The sequence below is a fragment of the Rhineura floridana genome, chromosome 2 (genome assembly GCF_030035675.1).
Source record: "Rhineura floridana isolate rRhiFlo1 chromosome 2, rRhiFlo1.hap2, whole genome shotgun sequence".
Lineage (NCBI taxonomy): Eukaryota > Metazoa > Chordata > Lepidosauria > Squamata > Rhineuridae > Rhineura > Rhineura floridana.
The window spans coordinates 62,322,512-62,348,510 of record NC_084481.1 but is presented as its reverse complement, the minus strand read 5'-3'; the positions used below and the strand labels follow the sequence as shown (position 1 = coordinate 62,348,510).

At 43.8% G+C, this 25,999-nt stretch overlaps 1 long non-coding RNA gene across 1 annotated transcript in view; it reads left to right on the top strand.

Moving 5' to 3' along the window:
• The window catches only part of LOC133378153 (uncharacterized), a 74,388-nt gene extending 49,801 nt beyond the window's left edge, over window positions 1-24,587 (top strand). The window contains exon 3 of the long non-coding RNA XR_009760880.1: window positions 24,117-24,587. This is a non-coding gene — a long non-coding RNA (uncharacterized LOC133378153). The remainder of the gene's footprint in view (window positions 1-24,116) is intronic.
• Window positions 24,588-25,999: the final 1,412 nt, after the last annotated feature.

Below are 25,999 nucleotides of genomic sequence, written 5' to 3'. Positions count from 1 at the left end.
AGGTCAGGCAGAAATAAGAAGCTGTAGGGGTCTGCTTTGCAAGCAGCTTCCCTGCAAAAAGGCACTTGTGAAGTGGTATCCCACAAGATTCAACCCGAGGATTAAATCCTGCAGAGAATGTTGCTTGTTTCTGTAAACCATCGTTGAAATTAACCACAGTTCTGGGTTCACCAGAATTCTTCCACTAGCTCTTGTGCCACAGTTCACAGAACAGCATCACTACCAGAATTATTCCACTCATGAATCTCTGGATCCTGCCTAGTGTTTACACTGAAAGATTAACTGTAGCTTTTATCCTATGTATATTTTCATGGGAGGAGGGATTGAAGGAATGGTCAGTTTTGGTTCTTTCAGTTTCTAACTTTTTCCAGGGGGTGGTCCCTGGCTGCCTGAAAGAGGCAGTAGTGAGACCACTCCTGAAGAGACCCTCCTTGGACCCAGAAAATCTTAATAACTATAGGCCAGTAGCAAATGTTCCATTCCTGGGCAAGGTCCTTGAACAAGTGGTTTTGGGCCAGCTCCAGACCCTCTTGGAATGAGACCGATTATCTGGATCAATTTCAGTTGGGTTTCAGGCCTGGTTTTGGCGTGGAAACAGCCTTGGTGGCCCTGTATGACGACCTTTGTCGGGAGAGAGACAGGGGGAGTGTGACTCTGTTGATTCTTCTTGATCTCTCAGCGGCTGGGAAGACTGGCTGAGTTGGGAGTGGGAGGGACTGCATGGTGATGGTTCCGCTCCTATTTGGCAGGTCTGCTCCAGAAGGTGGTGCTTGGGGAACATTGCTCGGCACCCTGGATTCTCCAGTATGGGGTTCCACAGGGGTCAGTTCTGTCCCCCATGCTGTTCAACATCTACATGAAACCGTTGGGTTCGGTCATCCGGAGCTTGGGGTGTGTTGTCATCAGTGCGCTGATGACACACAGCTCTATTTCTCCTTTTCATCTTCTTCAGGTGAGGCTGTCAACGTGCTGAACTGGTGCCTGGCTGCGACAATGGACTGGATGAGGGCTAATAAACTGAGGCTCAATCCAGACAAGACTGAGATGCCGCTAGTGGGTGGTTCTTCTGACCAGATGGTGGATGTCCAACCTGTCCTGGATGGGGTTGCACTCCCCATGAAGGAGCAGGTTTGTAGCCTGGGGGTTCTCCTAAAACCATCTCTATCACTTGAGGCTCAGGCAGCCTCAGTGGCACGGAGTGCCTTCTACCAACTTCAGTTGGTGGCCCAGCTACGCCCCTATCTGGCCAGGAATAACCTGGCTTCAGTTGTCCATGCTCTGGTAACCTCCAAATTAGATTACTGCAATGCACTCTACGTGGGACTGCCTTTGAAGACGGTTCGGAAACTGCAGCTTGTGCAAAATGCAGCAGCCAGATTGGTAACGGGGACCAGACAGTCCGAACATATAAAACCAATTTTGGCCCGCTTGCATTGGCTGCCTGTATGTTTCTGAGCTCGATTCAAGGTGCTGGTTTTAACCTATAAAGCCTTACACGGCTTGGGACCACAATACCTGATGGAACACCTCTCCCGATACGAACCCACCTGTACACTACGCTCAACATCTAAGGCCCTCCTCCAGGTGCCTACTCTGAGGGAAGCTCGGAGGGTGGCAACAAGGGAGAGGGCCTTCTCAGTGGTGGCCCCCAAATTATGGAATGATTTATCTGATGAGGTGCGCCTGGCGCCATCACTGTTATCTTCTCGGTGCCAGGTCAAGACTTTCCTCTTCTCCCAGGCATTTTAGCATGTGTTTTTAAATTGTTTTAAATTTTTTAAATTGTGTTTTAGATTGTTTTTAAAAGATGTGTTTTAAATTTGTATATTTGTTTTTAATGTTTTTAGTTATTGTAAACCGCCCAGAGAGCTTCAGCTATGGGGTGGTATACAAATACAATAAATAAATAAATAAATAAATAAATAAATAAATATTGCAATCTTACTTTCAGTTCTCCAGGTTTCTGCAGCAATTTGCAATTTTTTGAAAAAAAAATCCTCATAAAATTCATCAGCATTTTAGAGTGAATTTCTCTTAATAAGCACAATTTTACAAGCCATTTCCCCTAATATAACATGTTTTTGAATGTTATTTTCACTAATGTATTCATTTGTATCCTCATTTCCCCCTTATATGTTGATTTTGTACACATTGGTTGCAGAACTGCATCACAAAATTTGGATAAGTGCAAATTTCACAGGATGGCTATGTTTTGGTTTTCATATTATTTCAGAAAGTGTGAATTCAATAGATTTGTCTTTAAATGTGAACTGAATTGAATTTCTCCTCCATCCCTACATGAGAGTAAGGCCCACTGAACACAGATGGATTTACTTCCAAGTAACCATGCACAGAATTGTATGGTATTGCTGAATACAGCCGGTTCTCATCACATCAGTCTAGTGGAGAATGGAAATGGTTACACCATCAAGACAGAAGTGTACTCCATAGCTCATTTTCACATCAGATGTTTCAGGAATTCTAAAGCATTTCATAAATCCCAAGGCACTCTTTATGAATTAACAATGTGGAAATCTTATTTTACCATTGAAATTAATTTGAGCAATAAAGTTTCTGGCTGCTAGTCCAAGCAAAATGCAGACAATGAACTTTTTTCCTTTTTAAATATTCAGTTTTTGATATTAAAGAAGCTGCTAGTGAATCTGGGTTTCAAACATGTGCATCATATTATCTCTTGTAATGAAATGCTAAGATTTGTTGCTCATTATGTGTGTTGTGGGTGCTGATTCTAGAGAACGAGATGGGGACCATAGATATACCACAACATTTCGGTCATAGGACAACAGCATTTCAAGAAAAAAAGCTCTTAAGCAAGGAAGAGGAATGTGGTGCCTTCCAGAAGTTGTTGGACTCCAGCTCCCATCAGCCTTGGCCAGCTGACCAAAGGTCAGGGATGGTGGGAGTTGCGGTCGAGCAACATCAGGTGGTGGCCACAGGTTTCCCACCCCTGCTCCAAAAAATTGCTATCACCAACTTACAGATATTGATTTAAATAAACAGAATCCTTTAATTTTAAACTGTCATAACACAACAGATGGCTTAAGGAATTGGGAAAGTTGAATTTAACCTTTGCTTTGCTGGCATTACACCTCTTTATTGAAAGAAGTAGACGGCATTTGAAATTGCTGCAGTAATATACATGTAGTAGTATCTTCATGGGTACGGATCAGATGAACTGAAAGAGAATCCCAAATTTGATTATTTTAACAATTTTTTTATGCTGCTTATCTGATTTAATTCTAAGTTCTCAGCACTAACAGGGCAATCCTATAAACGAAGCCCCACTAGATAACTTCTGAGTAGACACGTATAGGGATGCACTGCTAATTAAAAGGGATAATATTAACTGCAGTAAAGCTAACAATAGAGGACTGGTGCATCTATCTCCTCTCAAATATGAAACAGGTGCCATCTCTGTTGTCTTTTTGGTATCTGCTGAAGATCTTCCTCTTTCAGCAAGACATTTAAGTAGAGACGTATCCCAGTCTGCGTCTGTGTTGCAGTTTTTAGGATTTTTAAAAGATTTTTTTTAAAAAAAGTTTTGTTTTTAATATGTTTTATAGATGTTTTTAATGTTTTGTTGTTTGTTTGCTGCTCTGGGCTCCTTCTGGGGGCAAGGGTGGGATATAAATTTAATTTTAAATCTAAATCTAAATCTTAATCTTAATATTATTATTATTATTATATTATTATTATTATATTAATAATATTAATATTATTAATATTAATATTAATAATATTATTAATAATATTGTTAATAATATTATTATTATTATTATTAATAATAATAATAATAATAATAATAATAATAATAATAATAATAATAATAATAATAATAATAATAATAATAATAATAATAATAATAATAATAATAATAATAATAGAGCTTTGGGCTATCTACCTCAGTATTGTCAACACTGACTGGCAGCAGCTCTCCAGGGTTTCAGACAAGGGACATTCCCAGCTGTATCTAGAGGTGCCAGGGACTGAAATTGGGACCTTCTCTGCCACTGAGCTATGGCACTTCCCTATAATACTTGGGAGCACAGTAGACTATAGCATCTAGAGCCATGGTTAATTTTATGGGCTGTCAGTGGTACCTAACAGCATAATCCTATGCAGGTTTACTCTGAAGAAAGCCCCATTCAGTTCAGTGGGACTTACTTTCAGATACGTGGGTACAGAAGAATATCCAACTAAGGCTGCAATCCAATACACACTTACCTGGGAGTAAATCCCATTGAACACAGTGGAGCTTACTTCTGAGTAGAAATGTATGGGATTGCAGTCTTAGTCATACTCAGAGAGACTTAGTCCATTGATTGCAGTAGATCTCTTTGTGTGTCACTTAGTTGGATATAACCCAGAATATTGCAACTTCATTAGATCTGCAAGTTGCATCACAACCTAAAACAATGTAAGTGAGGTGTAATGGTCTACAACAGCATCAAAACAGTGATGGAATACCAGCATATCACATTTTGTTGTTGTGCTGATGCTTACTATCCTAAGTACTGATATGTGCTTGGTGTAATAAGACAAGATCAAGCTGTTAAATCAAGTATGCAATATGAGAAACATATGCTCATGTGGGAAAGTTAAATGAATGGTTTACAAATATAGTCAACACACCCCATTATAGACCATAAGACTTTTGACAATATAACTGCAGGTGCATTTTACACCCTTGATTGATTGATTGATTGATCTGATTTGATTTGATTTGATTTATATCCCTCCCTTCCTTATATCCCAGCATGAGCCCAGGGCAGCAAACAAAAGCACTAAAAACACTTTAAAACATGATAAAAACAGACCTTAAAATATATTAAAACAAACCATCTTTAAAGGAAAAAGCTTTTAAAACATATTTTAAAAAATAGGTATAAAAACATATTCAAAAGCAATTCCAAAACAGGAGCAGACTGGGAAAAGGTCTGTACTTAAAAGGCTTGTTGAAAGAGGAAGGTCTTCAGTAGGTGCCGAAAAGATAAAAGAGATGGCACCTGTCTAATATTTAAGGGGAGGGAATTCAAAATGGCAGGTGCCACTAAAGGTCTGCTTCCTATGTTGTGAGGGATGGACCTCCTGATAAGATGGTATTGCAGGAGGCCGTCACCTGCACAGCGCAGTGATCAACTGGGTATATAAGACGGTCTTTCAGGTATCCTGGTCCTAAGGTATATAGGGCTCTGTACACCAAAACTAGAACCTTGAACTTAGCCCAGGAGCTAATAGGTAGCCAGCGCAATTCTTTCAGCAGCGGGGTGACAGGTTGGTAACATCCTGCCCCAGTGAGCAGTTGCGCCACCACATTCTGCACTTCCTGCAGCTTCCAGACCAACCTCAAAGATAGGCCCACATAGAGCACCTTACAGTAATCCAGCCTGGATGTTACCAGTGCATGGACAACAGTGGTCAGGCCATCCTGATCCAGAAACAGCCACAGCTGTCTTACCAGCCGAAGCTGGTAAAAGGCACTCCTAGCCATTGAAGTCACCTGGTCCTCTGGCAACAAAGATGGATCCAGGAGCACCCCCAGACTACGGACCTGCTGTTTCAGAGGGAGTACGACCCTATCCAAAGCAGGCAACTGACCAGTTATCTGAACTTGGGAACCACTAACACACAATGTCTCTGTCTTGCTAGGATTCAGATTCAGTTTATTGGCCCTCATCCAGCCCACCACCGAGTCCAGGTAGTGGTGCAAGGCTTGCACAGCCTCTCCCAATTCAAATGTTACAGAGAAATAGAGCTGGGTATCATCAGCGAACTACTGACACCTCACCCTAAATCTCCTGATGACCACTCCTAAGGGCTTCATATAGATATTAAAAAGCATGGGGGACAAGATGGTACCCTGCGGCACTCCACAGCACAACTGCCAGGGGGCCGAAAGATAATCACCCAATGCTATTATCTGAAAATGACCCCGGAGATAGGATCGGAACCACTGTAAAACTGTGCCTCCAATACCCATCTCACCAAGTTGGCCCAGAAGGATATCATGGTCACTGGTATCAAAAGCTGCCGAGAGATCATGTAAGAATAATAGGGTCACACTCCCCCTGTCCTTCTTCCTATAAAGGTCATCCATCAGGGCAACCAAGGTCTATTCTGTCCCATAACCAGGCCTGAACCCAGAGTGGAATGGGTCAAAATAATCTGTTTCATCCAGGAGTACTTGCAATTGCTGCACCACACCCCTCTCAATCACCTTCCCTAAAAAGGTATTTGCGACTGAGCTGTAGTTGTCGCAAACCAATGGGTCCAGGGTGGGCTTTTTCAGGAGCAGTAGGATCACTGCCTCTTTCAAGGCAGCTGGAACCACTCTGTCCCGCAACAATGCATTAACCACACCCTTGATCCACTGGGTCAACCCCCCTTGGCAACCTTTAATAAGCCAAGGAGGGCAAGGGTCGAGAGGACATATTGCTGGTTGCATCACTGCAAGCACCTTGTCCATGTCATCAGGCCGAAACAACTGAAACTGTTCCCAAGAAGTTGCAGCAGGCGTTGCACTGGATGCCTCACTGGGGACTACAGTAGATGTGGATGAGGCATCAGGATTGCTATGGAGGTGAGCAACTTTACCCTCAAAGTGCCTTGCAAGCAATTCACAGTGGGCCTTCGAAGGGTCTAAAACTCAATTTCCTGGAGCTGATGTCAACAGAAAAGCTCCACTGGATTGCTACTTGAGGGTGCGATGGTGGCAGAAGAGTGGGCCTTCTTCGCACTCTTCATCGCCACACAGTAGATACAGTTATGATGTTTTACTCATGCCCAATCAGCCTCACAGCACATATTTCACCACTTGCATTCTAACCATCATCCAGCCTATTTCATTGCCCTTAGCTCACTGGTGTACTAAGGTGCAAACCGGGCTGCACAATGCTGGAGAGGGTGCTCGGGGGCAACCGTGTTACAAGCCCGACGCACCTTGCTGTTCTACAGTGTGAGAAAGGCTTCAACAGGGTCATCTGCTCTATCTACTGGGAACTCCCCCAGGGCATTCAGGAATCCAATGGATTCCATTAGTCTCTGGGGGCAGACCATCTTACCCTGTCCACCCCCCTTGCAGGGGAAGATCAGAGCCATAAGTCTAAATTTCACCAGGAAGTGGTCTGACCATGACAATGGGGTGGCATCCACCACCCCATCTACAGACCACCCCCTCCTCCATCTGGAGCAAAATCCAAGTTGAGGGTGTGCCCTGCCCTATGTGTCAGGCTGGAGACAAGACAGCCCCATGGTTGTCATGGAGGCCATGAAGTCCCAAGCCAGAACTCTAGAGGCAGCCTCTGCATGGACATTGAAATCACCCAGGACTATTGTTCCGGGCTCCTCCAACACCACAGCCAAGAGTCTCTGCCAGCTTGGTCAGAGAAGGTGCGAGGCAGCAGGGTGGACAGTACACTAACAGCAATAAGTTGTAGTTGCAAAAGGAAAAAAACTATATGTACAGGTTTAAAAATGAAACATAATATTTTAAGAAGTCACTTTTCATGCCATTATTTAGCAGCTATCAATTTACATTCCCAATCAGCTTATCTTTGCCTATGGTGTCTATGGATCACAACCAAAGGCTATTGACAAAAAAAACCCTTCCACATGTATTCCTTTATTATTTGTGTTGGGCTTAATTAATGGTGTATTTGATCAAGTTCTCTTGTGGATCAAGTTAGAAAGCAAGAGAAGGTGCAGATGAAGTGAAAAAGACCAATCCAATAGACTGATGATGGGGAACTTTTCACCTTTCAGAAATAGCTGGACTACATATCCCATCATCTCTGACTATTGATCATGCTGTCTGGGGCTCACAGAATTTGTAGTCCAAAATATCTGGTTATTTTCATGTAGTTTCTCAGTCAAACATACTGCAGCCACATGGAATAGTACCATCAGAAAGTAGATCCATGCATGTGTAAAAGAGGGCCTATATTTCCTTTGCACTGATGCATTGCAATGGGCACCCATGTTTTTAGCCAAATCTCCTAACTCAGAATGAAATGACTTGGGAGACAAGGATTCGAATCCCCACATAGCCATGAAGCTCACTGGGTGACCTTGGGCCAGTCACTGCCTCTCAGCTTCATGAAAACCCTATTCATAGAGTTGTCATAAGTCGGAATCGACTTGAAGGCAGTACATTTACATTTTTTAAATAGGCAGTGTGACTCTGTTCCTAGCATGTACTTCTAAATCATAAGATTAGCCCAAAGATGCTTCATCTAGTCCACTGTTCTTCAACCTTGTGTCCCCAGATATTGTTGTACTACATCTCCCATTATCCCCAGCCAGCTTAGCCAATATCCAGGGCTGATGTGGGGAGTTGTAGTCCAACAACTTCTGGGGATGCAAGGTTGAAGAACACCCATCTAGTCTGGCGTTCTATTTCCAACAGTAACCAGTTAGAGATATGGTGAGAACAGTTATCCTCAGTTCTTTGCTCACTTAGTACTCAGAGATATATTGTATTTGTCTCTGAACCTGGAAGGTTCTTGTAGCTATAATGGCTAAAAAATAACCGTGTTATTCATGGGCTTATTATCCATGACTTCATCTAATTCCATAGCCTTCCAAGCTGGTGGCCATCACCACATCTTGTAGCAGTGAATTCTATAAATAAATTATAAATTATAGACTGTTCTAAATCAATTGCCAATCACTTTCATTGGATGACCCTGGTTTCCAGTGTAACAAGGAGGACAAAGAGTGAAAAATCTCTGAACATTTTCTCCACATTGCCTCTATGATTGATTGATTGACTGATTAGTTGACTAGTTGAAAAAGATTTCATTCCTGTAATAAACTCATTTCCTTTATTTAAAAAAGTAATTACATTTTTAATCATCTTTGTTTAGTCTCTTCCCCAGGGTTTTTTGTTTTGTTAAAAAAACTCATTTTTATCTTTAATAAAGAATTGTACACTACCCCAATTGCTAGAATGTCATTTTTAAAAGAACCCAGGAGAGCTGTGAACAATTCTATTTTCAATTTTTTTACCTATCTTTTTTAGATTTCAAGGTAATCTAACTATGATTAATAATTCAACAGGCAATTGTAAGGGATTTCAGTCAAAAAGCTCCTGCCTGTTAACTCTAGAAGGTGCTCTAAAGTTAGTATTGATAATCTTAGCACTCTGTAGGCCTGAAACATAGAAGGGCCTGAATTTTAACAAGAGTTAGTAGGGTTTTCACTTTTAGAAACTGTATGTGCTGCATCAGAATGTCTGCAAGGACAATTCATTTCATAGAACAGGGGTGTGGAAACCTTTTTAGTCCAAGGGCCATATTTCTTTCCTTTGAGGGCCAGATGTCAGGTAGGCAGGACAGAGGTAGTGGTAGATGTGGGTGGAGAGACAAATGCAAATTTTACCTTTGCACAAGTAGCCTAAGTTTTTATACACAGTCTCACACTCATCTATGGCTGCTTTCACACATGGTTTACCACAGTGTTTCTCAACTGGTGTGCCTCCAGATGTTGTTGGACCACAATTCCCATCTTTCCTGACCATTGGCAATGCTGGCTGAGGCTGATGGGAGTTGTGGTCCAACAACATCTGGAGGCATACCGGTTGAGAAACACTGGTTTAACGGATTTAAAAGGTAGTGCTTCTGTCCCAATTTCTAAAATCCCTTTCACACTGCAGTACCTGTTGCGTTAACGAACAGCAGCTTTTTCAGCAGATATACCGGCATTTTGCGCAACTGTCTTTCACACGGCTTGGTTTCGTCCCTCACCCATGCACACTGTTCCTCACTGTGTAAGAGGTCTAAGATCTTGTCCCGTTGCCATGCAAGCCCTCTCCCTTTAAGATCTGACTTTTTTAATTGTTTTAGTTGTATCAAGACAGGAGTATGTGTGGGAAATGCTGCTGCTATCTGCACCGATGCTGGAATACCAGTACAACATTCATCAGGCAAAACAAAACAAAAACCTGCACAACTAAAGGGCAGGAACGCATTTCATGCTGGGATGCCTGTCACATGAGCGGCTGCAGCTAGCAGTAAACTCCTGCAATCTTCTGGGTTCCCAGCCTTGCTAACAGATTATTTCTGGCATTTTTTATCACGGAAATTAGCACTAAACTTCCACTACATTCCACTAGAATTCTGGAGCTAGCTTGTGTGTTGTGTGAAAGATCAAATATAATGTGCAAACTACCAGGTAAGAAATCGTCAGAATAACGGAATAAAGTGCAGTGTGAAAGCAGCCTATATCATCCATCCAGGCAACTAAAAACCACTATCAGAGTTCAAGGGCACATTCTAGCCAGGCAAAGGAGGTTACAAGCTGGGCCGGTGAAGGATGTGGCTGGGAAGGTGTGGCCTAAGGATTGTTCTGAGGGCCAGACAGAGAGGCCTTGAGGACAGCATTTCGCCCCCAACTGAAGTTCCCCACTGCTGTCATAGAGCAAAAACTATCACACTTCCTCATTTCTGATATTGCTTCTCCCCTCTCCCCCTGCTCCTTTGGCTTTATATATCAGATCAAGAGCATGTTCTGTTACACGGGCTGGTCCTGATATCAAGACAAGACCACTGTCGAAATGGCAGCCACAGAATCTTCACTGCTCCTGACAAGGCTGCCTCATCATGGGTGTTAAAGTTTCCCAAAACCAAAATCCTTGGAGTCTTCAACACCACACTCAGGGCCACCTCCATCAGCTCAAGCAGAGATACTATTATGCAGTGGGGTGGTCAGTACACTAACAGAATACCTACCATATCTTGAGGACCCAAAACCAGATACAAATTCTCAAAATTGGTCATCTGCAGGATCAGTTACCAGATCCAGGAGATGTTATTTCTGAGAGGAGAGCTACCCCCTCTCCCCACCCTTTAATCAAGCCTTGTGCTGCACCAGAAAACCTTGTGGCCACAGCTGGGACATATTTACTCCTCCCTCTAGTCAGTTTTTAGTACAAGCCAGGTAAGGATGCTGGAGAAGCAGGTCCAATATAAAAACACCCCTTCTGCTTGCCAACCTGATGCTCATCAGGAGCATAAGAATCTCCCTTAAACCAAGAAGGATGCAGACAAACTGGAACGGGTTCAGAGGAGGACAACAAGGATGATCAGGGGACTGGAAACAAAGGCCTATGAGGAGAGACTGAAAGAACTAGGCATGTTTAGCCTGGAGAAGAGAAGACTGAGGGGAGATATGATAGCACTCTTCAAGTACATTAAAGGTTGTCACATAAAGGAGGGACAGGATCTCTTCTCGATCATCCCAGAGTGCAGGACACGGAATAATGGGCTCAAGTTGCAGGAAGCCAGATTTTGACTGGACATCAGGAAAAACTTCCTAACTGTTAGAGCCATACGACAATGGAACCAATTATCTAGAGAGGTAGTGGGCTCTCCGACACTGGAGGCATTCAAGAGGCAGCTGGACAGCCATCTGTCGGGAATGCTTTGATTTGGATTCCTGCATTGAGCAGGGGGTTGGACTTGATGGCCTCATAGGCCCCTTCCAACTCTACTATTCTATTATTCTAAGTCCGACCATTGGTCCATCTAGTTCAGTACTCCCTACAATGACTGACATTTGTTCTCCAGGGTTTCAAACAGGAGTCCTTCTGCCTAAAGGTCCCCAAGGCAAGTAGCAGAAAAAACTACATCCAACAATGAAAGGAAAACAGCAGCAGCAAAAAATGCAGCTCAGTTTAAGAAAATAACAGGGAAACAACTATCGTGCCAGCTCAAAAGTCTAGTAAAACAATATTGTATTGAGAGTCCAATGAAGAGAAGGCTGGATGAACTTCCAGGGGAAGTGAAGTCTATAACCTGGGCACTGCTACAGAAAAAGCTCTGTCCCAAGGGACTGGCAATTGCACCTTTGATGGTGGTGGGACCCAAAGCATGGTCCCATTTTATGATCTCAACAGCATTTGCTGATGGACTTTTTGAGGGTGTTTTTTGCTGTCCATGGTTGGAAATTTTGGGTGGTATTCAGTGCTGAAGTTAATAGACATGACTAACTTAGGTTCATTGATTTCAATGGGTCTACTGTCAGTAGGATTTAGCTGGATACAACCCATGGAAATAGGTTGCTGAACTAGATGGACCCTTGTTCTGATCCAGCAGAATATTTGTTTTTCTTAGTTTAACTCTCTGTTCAGTGGCCACTAAAACTGATCCCAAACTAAGATGGTTCGTAAATGTTTCAGGCTTCAGGGGACAGGAGTTCCAGTGTTGTGGAGCGTGCTGCCAAGTTTACCGCTGTACATTGCCTTATTGTAGTACTTGATGGGTCGATGGAATAACTAAGAGGGTATACACAGCAGGTTTGTAAGATTCCAGTAGATCAGCCTTCTTCAACCTACCGCCCTCCAGATGTTTTGGACTTTAGCTTTCATCATCCCTGACCATTGGCCAGTCTGGCTGGGGCTAATGGCAGTTGTAGTCCAAAATATCTGGAAGGTGCGGAATAGCTTGTATGGCTTAACCCAGCTTATAATAATATAATAATAAAATTTTATTTAGCAGACGCCCATCTGTCCGACTGAACGGACACTCTGGGCGACGTACAATATAAAATACAATCTGCTCATATACATAATCATCACATTATTAATATCATAACATCTCATCTGAAGACCATCTTACATTAATACAGTGTAAAACCTAACCCACCCCAGAGATCCCATAGGCCTGCCTGAAGAGCCAGGTCTTCAAGGCTCGGTGAAAAGTCAACAGGGAGGGGGCATGCCGAAGGTCAAAGGGAAGTAAGTTCCAGAGGGTGGGGGCCACGATCGAAAAAGTCCTCTCCCTGGTCCGCACCAACCTAGCTGTCTTAGTCGGTGGGACCGAGAGAAGGTCCTGTGAGGCTGATCTTGTTTGGCGGCATATTTGGTGATACTGGAGGCGCTCCTTCAGATAAACTGGGCCGGAACCGTATAGAGTTTTAAAGGTTAAAACCAACACCTTGAATTGGGCCCGGTATACAACTGGCAACCAGTGTAATTCAATCAACACTGAGGAGATATGATCGCGGTGGTGGGTCTGCTTTATTAAGCATGCCGCTGCGTTTTATACCAGCTGGAGTTTCCAGACCGTCTTCAAGGGTAACCCCACGTAGAGCGCATTACAGTAGATTAATCGAGAGGAGATCAGGGCATGTATCACTCGTGGGAGCAGATGTATGGGAAGATAGGGTCGCAGCCTCTGTACTAGATGAAGTTGGTACCAAGCTGCCCGGCTCACTGCAGAAACCTGAGCCTCCATAGACAGCTGGGAGTCCAAGATGACCCCGAGACTGCGGACCTGGTCCTTCAGGGGCAAACTCACCCCATTAAGTATCAGGTCAAAATCACCCAACCTTCCCTTGTCCCCCACTAGTAATACCTCAGTCTTATCGGGGTTCAGCTTCAGCCTGTTCTCTCCCATCCATCCACTTACGGACTCCAGGCACTTGGACAAGGTATCCACAGCCAACTCTGGTGAAGATTTAAATGAGAGATAGAGCTGCGTGTCATCCGCATATTGGTGACACTGCAGCCCAAAACTCCTGATGATGGCTCCCAGCGGTTTCATATAAATATTAAATAGCATGGGAGAGAGGATAGAACCCTGTGGCACACCACAGTTGAGGGGCCAAGGGTCTGAAACCTCATCCCCCAACACTACCCGTTGATATCTACCGGAGAGATAGGAATAGAACCACTGTAAAACAGTGCCTCCTATTCCCAGTCCCTCCAGGCGACTCAACAGGATACCGTGGTCGACGGTATCAAAAGCCGCTGAAAGGTCCAGGAGGACGAGGAAGGTATGTTCTCCCCTATCCAACGCCCTCCTCATATCATCCACCAGAGCGACCAAGGCTGTTTCAGTTCCATGTCCAGTCCTGAAGCCCGACTGGAAAGGATCTAAATAATCTGCTTCCTCCAAGTGTGTCTGTAGCTGCTTTGCCACCACACGCTCAATTACCTTGCCCAAGAACGGTAAATTGGAGACTGGGCGAAAGTTGTTTAAATCTTGGGGATCCAAGGAGGGCTTTTTCAGAATAGGTCTTATCACTGCCTCCTTGAGGGGCAATGGCATTACACCCTCCTCCAAGGATGCATTTACCATTGCCTTGATCCCATTGCCCAGTCTCTCTTTACAGCTCATAACGAGCCATGAAGGGCAAGGATCAAGTAAGCAAGTGGTTGGTTTTACAGTAGAGAGCACCTTGTCCACTTCATCAGAGAGAAGAGGCTGAAACCGATCCCAGCAGACCGAATTGCAACTGGCCGCCTCTGGACCCCTACTTGTAACCACGACGTATGGAATCTTGTCCTTTAGGTGCTCGATTTTATTGGCAAAGTGTTTAACAAATGTGTCACAGGAGGCTTTTGATTGTTCCATAGGTTCCTGCGCTACTGGACCGACCAGGCTTCGGACCACTTGGAACAACCTCCTGGGACAGCACTCTGCCGACGCAATAGAGGCAGCAAAGAATTGCCTATTTGCTGCCTTTGTTGCCCACTGGTAGGCTGCTATTGCCGCTCTAACCAGTGTCCGATCACCTTCAGTGCACAATTTCCGCCATCGGCGCTCTAGTCGTCTCACTTCCTGCCTCAGACTGCGTAACCGTGGTGTATACCAGGGTGCAGTCTGAGTTCTATTCAGGAGAAGAGGACATTTCGGTGCCACCCGGTCTATTGCCCTAGTGATCTCCCTATTCCACTCCATCACCAGGGCTTCGACCGGGTGGCCTTCAGTTAGCTCCAGATCACCTAGCGCATTTAGGAATCCAGTAGGCTCCATCATGCATCTGGGGCGGACCATCCTAATAGGTCCTTGTCCCCTGCGGAGGGTGTGCGGCACAGAGAGATCCAATTTCACCAGGAAGTGATCTGACTATGACACAGGGCTAGAAGAAACAGTCCCCATCTTCAGATCACTTTTCTTCTCTCCCGTGACAAATACAAGGTCAATGGTATGGCCGGCTACATGGGTGGGACCCATATTACTTAGGTGTAGTTCCCATGAAGTCATGGTTTCAATGAAATCCTGAGGGGCTCCAGTGAGAATGGCCTCGGCATGCACGTTGAAATCCCCCAAAACCAATAAGTTCAGGGTAAACAACCGTACAGCCGCGACCACCTCGAGCACCTCGGCCAGGGAGTCTATGATGAACATATTATAGGATCAGAAGTCAGTGCATGATTCTCGTTGCAATCTGAATGTGTTACGATTGCTTTAAGGACATTTATGTTTCCTAAACTGACACATATCCTTACCACAAAGACCACATTTTAAACCAACGACTGTACTGTCCATACTGATATTCTAGTTTAGCATGTTTCTCCATGAAGTGCTGTGTTTGTAGCCTATTTACCATGGATCATTGTACCTAGACACAAAGTACTGAAATAATCTAAGGGTAGTCATAGCAACAGCATTAATAATGAAAACTCAGAGTACTTAAAACAATCATTAATAAAACCACAGAAGTTTCCAATTATAGTCCAATGCAATGGCAATGCTTTCTTTCCAGCACACAATAAAAAAGGAACACTAAGCACTAATACAAACACACACACACACAACACCCTATGAATTGAAGCTCAAAAAATATCACCAAATGTTCATAAATGAAAAGAGAGGCTCGGAGTCTCCAATCTCACTTGGAAAAGTTAGAGGCAGCAGTCCTATACAAACTTACCTGGGAGAGTCAATGGGACTTATCCTTGAGAAGACATCTATAGGATTGGAATAAAAAAGTTCTCCTGCCACAATAAAGAAAACTAAGCACAGCCATACACTCAATTTGCTTGAAAGAACAGATGGTGAAATAATTGCCATAACAATGCAAAATTTTAATTCTAATAAGTCTGTTCCCTACAAGCCTATAACACATTATCCAGCCCATCCACTAGTTCAGTTTGACAAAGACTTGCCTAATCTGTGTCAATGAATGTAGATGTTAATTAGACATTGGTTAACAATGTCTGGGGTATGTAAAGCTCTCTCTCTATAGTAAATGTTGCCAAGTGTCAGTTCAGTTCAAATTCTAGTACTAGCTTCAAAACACCTGGGAATAATAAAATATTAAATTCAATTCTGTCTTAATTGCCAACAAATAGATTTATTTATTTATTTATTTATTTATTTATTTATTTATTTATTTATTTATTTATTTATTTATTTATTTATTATTTGATTTATATCCCACCTTTCCTCCCAGTAGGTGTAATGTGTTCAGGTGTAATAGATGGTGTAATGTGTTCAGTTGTCATCAGGGGTGTGTGTGTGTGTTCTTAACAGTATCCTTAACAGTGTGTTCTTAACAGGCACACACTGAGCCAAATTTTTTTGTCAGGCTGCTTGGTGGGCTGCTCCCTAAACGCAACAGGGGGTATTAATCAATAAAATGGCAAAGGAATGTATGTACATCATGAACAAAGCCTGGGACTGCATTATGTATCAGCCCAGGAGGAAAAAATATCTCCTTACATTGTATGCTTTGGCATACATTAGAGATACACCATTGCCAAGCACACTATGGGACTTGAATAAATGTTTCATCACAGACATAATCCAATTATATCAGATTACATTAAAATTTACAGATTCATGATTACTTTGGTGGCCACTATGAAGAAGGATTGACAATGTTTGGCTGGTCTTGCTGGGAAAGTCAAACACTTGTGGCCTGCAGATTCCTGCCCCCTGCTGGTCAGCTGGAGGCATGCACCTTTGCTCAAGAGCAAAGTAATTCCACCTCCACCCACCCACTGTAACCTTTTCTGCAGGAAAAACAGAACAGGAGCACTCCATCTTCAGCTGATGCTCTGCTGAGCAGCAGCTGAAGAATCCTTCCCCTTCTGATTCTCTTTCCTGCAGGGAAAAGAGCAGGTGGGCTTTGGGTGCTGCTCGGTGGTGGTAGAGGTCAGAGCCCTAATGTTGAGCAGCACCTGCAGGAGATTTCCTCTTCCTGTATGTTTTTCCTGCAGGACAGAGAGATGGGAATTTTGCTTCCTTATTGTGATGCTCTCTCAGAGCTTGGAAAAATTACTTTTTTTGAACTACAACTCCCATCAGCCCCAGCTAGCATGGCCACTGGATTGGGCTGATGGGAGTTGTAGTTCAGAAAAGTAACTTTTCCAAGCTCTGTGCTCTCTTATATCACCACATGTACCATATCCTCATCTACTCAGTCACTGCTTTCCATCCAATGTAAGGGGTTCATCTTTTGGAGTGGCAGCACCTTTCCTTAGGGAGCTGCCTGCCTATCAGCATTAGGCAGGCACCCTCGCTGCATTGTCTGAGATACCCACTAAAAAGTTTTATCTCAGCAACCCTACTCAAGACATACAATGTAGTATGTGTGTGTGTGTGTGTGTAACTGTTAAATTAGTTGCATTGATATGTATGCTTTTCCTAATTCATAAACAATCTTTCTCTGTCTTTTATATTTCTGTATTTTTGGTCAGTTGGCTATAAGTAAACTATGTATGCATAAAAGTTTTCCTGATTTTTATCTGTGTATCATTGAAAATTATTTTATGTATGTTTATTTGCTTAACAGTTTAATGGATTTTGACTACTTTTTATCATTTAGAGAGTATTGTGACTAAGCAATCTATTAATCTGTCTAATAAATAAATGAAACATAAACAAATAGTTTATGGGTGGGACTAGACGAATGGATGTGATTCTTTCCTTAGGCTGCGTTTCATCCATGCAAAACCCAGAGGTTTCTACACCACCACAAACACATATACATCTGTTTATACAGCCACAAAAGTGGCCGCATACTATAGTCAGCATGGATTTTTCGCATTCCGCATCGTTAAATTGCAAATACCTTCATGCCATTCTGATGTTTGCCATAAGCTCATTTCAAAACAAAACCTTACAAATCTTATAGTCCTGAACTCAGAAACGCTTTCTTAACTATCCTCTAAACTTTCATGTTGATACACAAAACAGTCAGAGAGAATCAAGAGTTCAAAGTGTAAAAAGAGAGAGAGAAAACAGACCGCTTTTGGACTTTTTTCTGTCAGAGTTCTCATAATCTGTTGGAATTAATTAAAATCAATCATGTTCACTGAGTATTGTAATCCTATTCCTGACCTTGCCCCGTACTCTGACCTTCATCTTATGCAGTTTAAAAGTAAAAAACATGCCTGGCTGATTTTTAATTAATTTAAGAAATTTTGGTTGGAACTCAATGTTAATGTCGGGTATGCTCAGTAAGAACCATCAGTGTTCTAAAAGCCAGACTCACAGCTGCTGGGCTTGCCTAATCAGGGGGCCACACACACCAGACTTTTATTTCACTTGAGACAGTCATGGCTTCCCTCAAAGAATCATGGGAAGTGTAGTTTGTTAGCAGACTCCTATTCCACTGACAGAGCTCCAGTGGCCAGAGTGGTTTAACAGTCAGCCGCTCTGATTGAAGCTCTGTGAGGGGGACAGGGCATCTCCTAGCAACTCTCAGCAGCCTTCACTAACTACACTTCCCAGAATTCTTGGGGAGAAGCCATGACTGCCTAAAGTGAAATAAGGTGTGGATGTGATCAGGGACAGCTTTGGTTTAAATTTGGGTGGGAGGCTACACATGCCTGCTGTAGAATAAAAAGGTGGGGGAAACCCTGAAAAAGAATGATTCAGTTCACAATGTTTTCCTTTTGGAAAGGAAAGGGCTTCCCCTCTTCCCAGTGCCCAACCACCCAATCTCTTCCCCTCCCCTTCCTGCCCTCCTCCTGCCCCCCGCCCCTCCCCCAGGTCAGTTTCACCTATCCTAAGCATGATTGCACAGGAGTAAATCCCACTGAACTCACAAAGCATGCAAATGATCAAACCTGCCTTCCCCTCCTCCTCTGTCCTATCCCCTCTCTCTTGCAACTTCCCTTTCCCTTCCTTCACCCCCCTTCCCCTCCCCATGCCCTTCCAATCCCCTCCTTCCCCCTTCTCTTCCCATGTTACCCAATTCTTCCAAGCTACACAAGAAGTGGATTGGACTGTGAAAGACCAAGCCAAATTGTGTTTGCATTTTGACCAATTTGTAGAGCAGTGCAATATCTCAGAGAGGAGGTCAGGTCTCCTGCTCCCCTGGTGCATTCACTATAGCTGCCCAATTTCCCTGCTTTTTAAAGTTTGATAGAAATTTCTGTTGGCTATATATACGATCTTAAACTGCAAGGTTTTTTTGCCTGTTAGTGAATTATTATCTACCGTATATTCCGGCGTATAAGACGACTGGGCGTATAAGACGACCCCCAACTTTTGAGAAGATTTTCCTGGGTTAAAAAGTCATCTTATACGCCGGAATAACAGCCCCCCAACCACAGCCACAACTCTTCAACCCGCTTGCCCCCATAGCAACCTGCCCCCAGCCGCAAGAAAGACCCTGATCCCCATTTAAAAAGCCAGCGTCCCTCTCCCCTTTCTTCCCTGCGTGGCCAGCGCCCCCTCGCCCCATAGCCCGCACCGACCTTTGCCCACCAAGAAGTGGATGTCACTGAGCACCTCGTTCTTGAAGAGGAAGGCGAAGCGCTCCTGCACCGTCGGCTTCGTCGCCTGCCAGTTGTAGGCCGGCTCCCGCGGCGCCAGCAGGCCGGAGGCAGCGGCGGCGGTGGAGGGCGCCGAGGAGGAGGCCGGAGGGGCAGCTGTCAGCAGCGGGTTCCCGCCTCCGCCGCCTCCCGCTGCTGCTGCCGCCGCCCGGTGGTTGTGCGTCAGCGGAGGTGCCGGCGTGGCCTGCGGCGGCAAGAGCAGCGAAAGCGGCCCGCCGTTGGCCGCCCGAGGAGGAGCAGCCGCCGTGGCCGCGGCCCCGTCGCTCACCTGAGCAGCCGCGGGCGGAGGAGCAGCAGCAGCGGCGGGAGGCGGCGCAGGCGAGGCCGCCACGGAGGAGAAGGACGCGGGGAGGCTGCTGCTGCTGCTGCTGCCGCCCGGTGGTTGTGCGTCAGTGGAGGCGCCGGCGCGGCCTGCGGTGGCGAGAACAACGAAAGTGGCCCGCCGTTGGCCGCCTGAGGAGGAGCAGCCACCGCCGCCGCGGCCCCGTCGCTCGCCTGAGCAGCCGCGGGCGGAGGAGCAGCAGCGGCGGCGGGAGGCGGCGCAGGCGAGGCCGCCACAGAGGAGAAGGACGCGGGGAGGCTGCTGCTGCTGCTCCCCGCCCCGGCCGCCATTTTGCGGCGGAGGAGGCCACGCAGGAGACGGCAGGGACGGAGGAGCAATGGGGATTCCCCTCAGGGGAGGGGACACCGGGCCAGGCTGCAAGCAGGAGAAATACGGTACTATATTCCGGCGTATAAGACGACACCCGGCGTATATGACGACCCCCAACTTTTGTGAAGATTTTCCTGGGTTAAAAAGTCGTCTTATACGCCGGAATATACGGTAGTTATTATACTTCAAGGCCACATTCCAGCCAGGCAAATCTACTGGAGGAGGTTGCAGAGCAGGGCCAGTGAGGGGTTTGGCCTGGGGAGAGTCCCAGGGCCAGACAAAGAGATCTGGAGGTTGGATTTGGCTCCTTGGGCCAGAGGTTCCCCACCATTGCTAGAGCAGGGATAGCCCACACATATAGTACCCTCCATATATCATTGGATTCCATATTCCATGCTGGCTGGGGCTAATGGAACTTGGAGTCCAACAACATCTGAAGGTCACCATGTTGGCTACTGTATCGGTGTATATTCAGAAGAAAGCAAGTGGGCAAGGAAGCAATAAATCTGTCTTATAACGTAGCAGAGACTTCATTACTGTGCTTGTGTTCATGAGTTATTAGTGGAACCCACAAAGGAAAAAAATAACCAGACCTTTATATAAGAGTGGGGTGATGGCACTGCCAGTGTCTTCCTTTATAAGAGGAGCATGTGTTTGAGCACATGCTTTCCATTCAGAATATCCAAATGTACCACCCAACTCCCCAATCTCCAATTAAGTGATCAGGTGACAAGTAGAGAGCTGATACCTTTCAGAGTAGATGATACAGAGCTAGATTGGTTAAAGCTATTATTAGGGATGGGGAAAAATTCAATTCAGTTCACATGTAAAACTAAATCTATCAAGTTTGCATTTCCTGAAGTAATATGGGAACTGCAACACAGGTATCCTTCAAAATTCACACTTATCTGAATTTTACAATGTAGTTCTCCCACTAAACAATGTTTTCAAAAATGCATATATTAGGGGAAAGTGTGCATAAAAATGAATATATTTGTGAAAATAGCATACAACAATATTAGGAGAATATATATTAGAAGAAGTTGCTTGCAAAAATGTGTACACTAGTCAAAACAGTATACAAAATATGTTTATTAGGTCAAATTTGCACTACAATGCTGGAGAATTGTCATGAGGATTTTTTTTAAAAAAAGCTGCAAATTTCTGCAGAAATGTGAAGTGAATTTAAGACTGAAAAAACAAGAAACTGAGAGATCCAAGAATGACAGATCCTTCCTATCTGTCACTCAACTTCATTTGTTTGTAACTTCATTAAGGTTGCCAATTTTTAATTTGAAGAATATTGGTGTTTAGCCCTCTGACCAAAGGACAGAGACAAACCACAACGCTGGATATGGGTGGAGCTTAACAGAACCTGATGAGTCATCATGTGTAACAGAATCTGGAGTATATTGGCTTTTGAGGTTGGACCAATAAAATACTAGGTGGACAGCAACCCTGACTATACATACACTTTGAGCTAAGGTGGCCAAATTGCAAACCACTTTCAAGTCCATATTTTTGCACTTTGATTCAGTTGAAAGAGCAAAGTAAGGTTGGATATTTGGGGATATAAGGAAATCCTGTTTGCTTGGTGTCTTGACAATGTTTGGCTGGTCTTGCTGGGAAAGTCAAACACTTGTGGCCTGCAGATTCCTGCCCCCTGCTGGTCAGCTGGAGGCATGCACCTTTGCTCAAGAGCAAAGTAATTCCACCTCCACCCACCCACTGTAACCTTTAAGAATTTAAGACTGAAAAAACAAGAAACTGAGAGATCCAAGAATGACAGATCCTTCCTATCTGTCACTCAACTTCATTTGTTTGTAACTTCATTAAGGTTGCCAATTTTTAATTTGAAGAATATTGGTGTTTAGCCCTCTGACCAAAGGACAGAGACAAATCACAACGCTGGATATGGGTGGAGCTTAACAGAACCTGATGAGTCATCATGTGTAACAGAATCTGGAGTATATTGGCTTTTGAGGTTGGACCAATAAAATACCAGGTGGACAGCAACCCTGACTATACATACACTTTGAGCTAAGGTGGCCAAATTGCAAACCACTTTCAAGTCCATATTTTTGCACTTTGATTCAGTTGAAAGAGCAAAGTAAGGTTGGATATTTGGGGATATAAGGAAATCCTGTTTGCTTGGTGTCTTATTTCCTAATTTCCTGGGGTTTTGGTATAATTTTTCTGCCACTTTATTGAACACACAGATGATGGGCAATTGGTGGGTTGGAGGGCTGGTTGTTATAAATCAAAGTACTTATAAAGAGCTAAGGAATGTTCTTAATGAGCTTTTTTTTCCTTTTCAACCAAACTTTCACTTCCATTTTGATTTCACAAGCAGGGTCCTGGCAAACATCCCACTGCAATATATGTTGCTGAGAAATTCCAAGGGGAATTCCTTATGAAACAGTCAGATTTCCACCTCACTGCTTACAGAGCCATACAGCCCCTAGGCCTAGACATCTGGAAATAAAACCACAGTCTAGCCTTCATCCTATTGGGACTTGCCTTACAGGAATATACACAGAAGGATTTATTCTCTCCACCTCCCCTCCCCCTACATTCCAATACATAACATATTGATGGCATACATGTGTGTACATACACACATCTTTAAACCTATGTGTACATCAGTCTGGGAAGCTTAATTGGGCCAGAGTCCCCAGATGTGTATATATGTGTGCATGCCTCCCACACTTTGTGTTTGCTGTTGGTGTTGAAAAGCCATCCATATTTCTGTTCCAAGCATTGAAATCATAAGTATTCAATCAAAAAGATTACAATACCCTGCACACAATGAAAACTAGCAAAACAAAATCTGTATCTGCAAAACTGCTATCAGGAGGCAATACTGCAACACCACAACAGAAGCCCCAAACCCAGAATACTTTTGTTTTATTACACGAAAGTGGTGAATTAGGGATGGGGCTCACTGCTGATCCGCTTGAATTCTGAGAGCCTGGCTTTCATTGCTGATCTGCCTTTTTTTTTTGTTCCCATTTGCAATTGCCAGTCCACTGATTTTTTAAAGTGAAAAATATGATGTAAATGGCAATCATTATCACCTAGACAGCAGTTAAGAATGCATCAGCTTAGAGAAAAGACAATTACGAAGACAATAACGTAAAATATGGAGCAGGTTTTTTAAAAAATGCTGATGACAGCTGCGACCCACCGCAAGAAATCAATGCCGGTTCGAAAAGACGAAGATTGTCGGATTATGTCAAAATCTGGTACTAAATCCAATTTAGCCCCCATCCCTAATGGTGATATTACAACAAATCGAAGTAAATAAACTAGATGGCTACAAAAATAATTGATTACATCCAAAGTAACTTTAATCAAAACAGCTGAGGTTCAACCATCAGACTGTATTCAACTCCAGTCCTACTCAGAGTAGACTCATTGAAATTAATGACCCTAATCCATTAGCTACTCTGTGTAGGACTAGCATTGGATACTACCCTATAGGTTTATGTCTTTTTGTAGAATTTTGAATGAACAGAACATTTTTTAAAAATAAGAACCTTGAAATATCACATAAAATGAAATCAATGATCCTGCTGAAAGCATTAGGGTTTTCAAGTCAGTTAATGAATTCCAACACATAAAATACCCTAGGTAGAGTCTTTGCTAGTTTGTGTTGTATCTGACAAACTCATAATCAGAGTAGACCCTAATGAAAAAGTTGTCCATTTATTTCAGTTGCTCCACTCTCAATATGCCTTAGGCTGCAACATAACTATGTCTACTCAGAAGTAAATCCCACTGAGCTCAGTGGGGTTTACTCCCAGGTAAGTGAGATTAGGATTGCAGCCTCAGTTGGATACAACTCTCTGTAACGAACAAATAGCAAGACTACAAAGTAAATTATCTGCCATGGCTCATTTCAACTTTGCTAATTAACTTCCTGTATAGACTGGACCAGTAACATGCAAGATGAAGGCAAAGTGGCATCTCCAGCTATCAACAAAGATGGAACGACAAGTGAGAAATTGACAAGCTGCAAATGTACAACCATGAAATTCAGTAGCCTCACAGCTGTGCTTTTGTAACTTGCGAATTCAGAAAAATGTATGCACTGGCACCATGCTATCTGGCAGATGCTATCATTTACAGATTACACCTGTGATGCCTGCCAAATTGACGTCCAGATTTTGCCTTTCTCTTTCTGTGTGAGAGATCACTGTATTAACACCACTTCTCACAGGGCGAGCTGTTTATTTGCCACAGTTTTGGCACTGCCCAGCAATACACTCAAGTCGTTGCCCCTGCATGCAACTACATTTTATACACTTGAATTTAACTGTGCTATTTTTGTGCTACTTTTTCCTAGCCTATGTAAGAAAATGTGCTTTGCCTTGGAGTTGTCCTCATTTCTCCTGATAATAATATCTGATTCATACTCGTTCTTTGTATCATTTTTATTTAGTTACTTTGCTGAATCACTGCAAATTATCATGGTCAGTAGCTGAATGACTGATTTAGCCTATGTACCAACAAATTTCTTTTCAGGGAGCGATGGTAATTACTTCTCCCTTACTACTATGGTGACACTAGGCCAAGCAAGTATTAGAGGGAGGGAGGGAGGGAGAGAGGGAGGGAGGGAGGGAGGGAGGGAGGAGTTAATTGCGGGTAGATTTGGAATTTTGACAGTGCTGTCAACACCACCACCTCTGGTTGTTTCTCTCTTTCCTCCCTCAGGTCAGTGTGCCCCTGTGACGATCCCACCTTTGGCTCCACCTGTCAGGTTCCCACCTGCTTGTGGCTACCGCCTTTCACTAGGCACCACCTCAGGACACCACCAGTCAGGATCGTCGTTTTTATTTTTTCTCACTCCGCTCTATCACAGATCTCTCAAGATCCCACTGCTAGGCAGCACCACCATCCACTCTCTGTAAACAATACTGCTAGAGACTTCACCTTAGTCTCCCTATGGCTTGTTACTTTGTGTCTGGGTGCCCTTGCTGTCCACAACCCCCGTGTATCTTTGTCTATAAAGCATACAATCCTGGGTTGCTCTGGATACTTGACGATGTTACAATATCTCCCTTCACCGCTGCCACCATATGATACAGTTTCCCTTCAGCCTTGGTAATTACCCTGCCCTCCCTTCTGGTCTGTGTATTTCCAGCCAAGGATCGGGCTTTTGGTAAACCAATGAAAGAATTTATTTGATAACACCAGGAAATAACAAGATTACTTTAGGAATGTTTAACAAGCGTATGGTTTCATATAGTGCCACTGTTTATGTTTCTGGTCATATATATACTGTCTAAATATCAGCCAAATATAATCCAACCCTCCCTCAGAACTCTGACAACCAACCCATCCAAATAACTCTCCACTAACGACTCTCCAACCACTCTCACCAACCGACCTCCTCTCAACTGTCATCCTCCCATTTATACCTTCAGCCATTCAAACACTCAGCCAATCATCATCCAGCATTCTCCAGCCTTCCAACCCATGCTCTCCCCCTCTCATTCAATTCACTTACCATATATCCCTTAATAAACCCGCACTTACCATATTTACAGGTTTTAACATATAAGGACATCACAGCCCCCTCCCGCCCAAATGACAGAAAGTACGCACGTATACACACACTTCACTTTTCAAAGGGATTTGTGTAAATTTTGACCCCAGTAAAATTAATACTGGGTTTGCATGATTTTACATGAGGTCCCCCCCCCTAAAAAAAGCATCAGATTAAAGCTTACAGTGCTAGACTACACAGGCTACAGGGCTGCCACAACCTCACTTGAATTTGATGAAAAACATCAACATACTGATGGTAA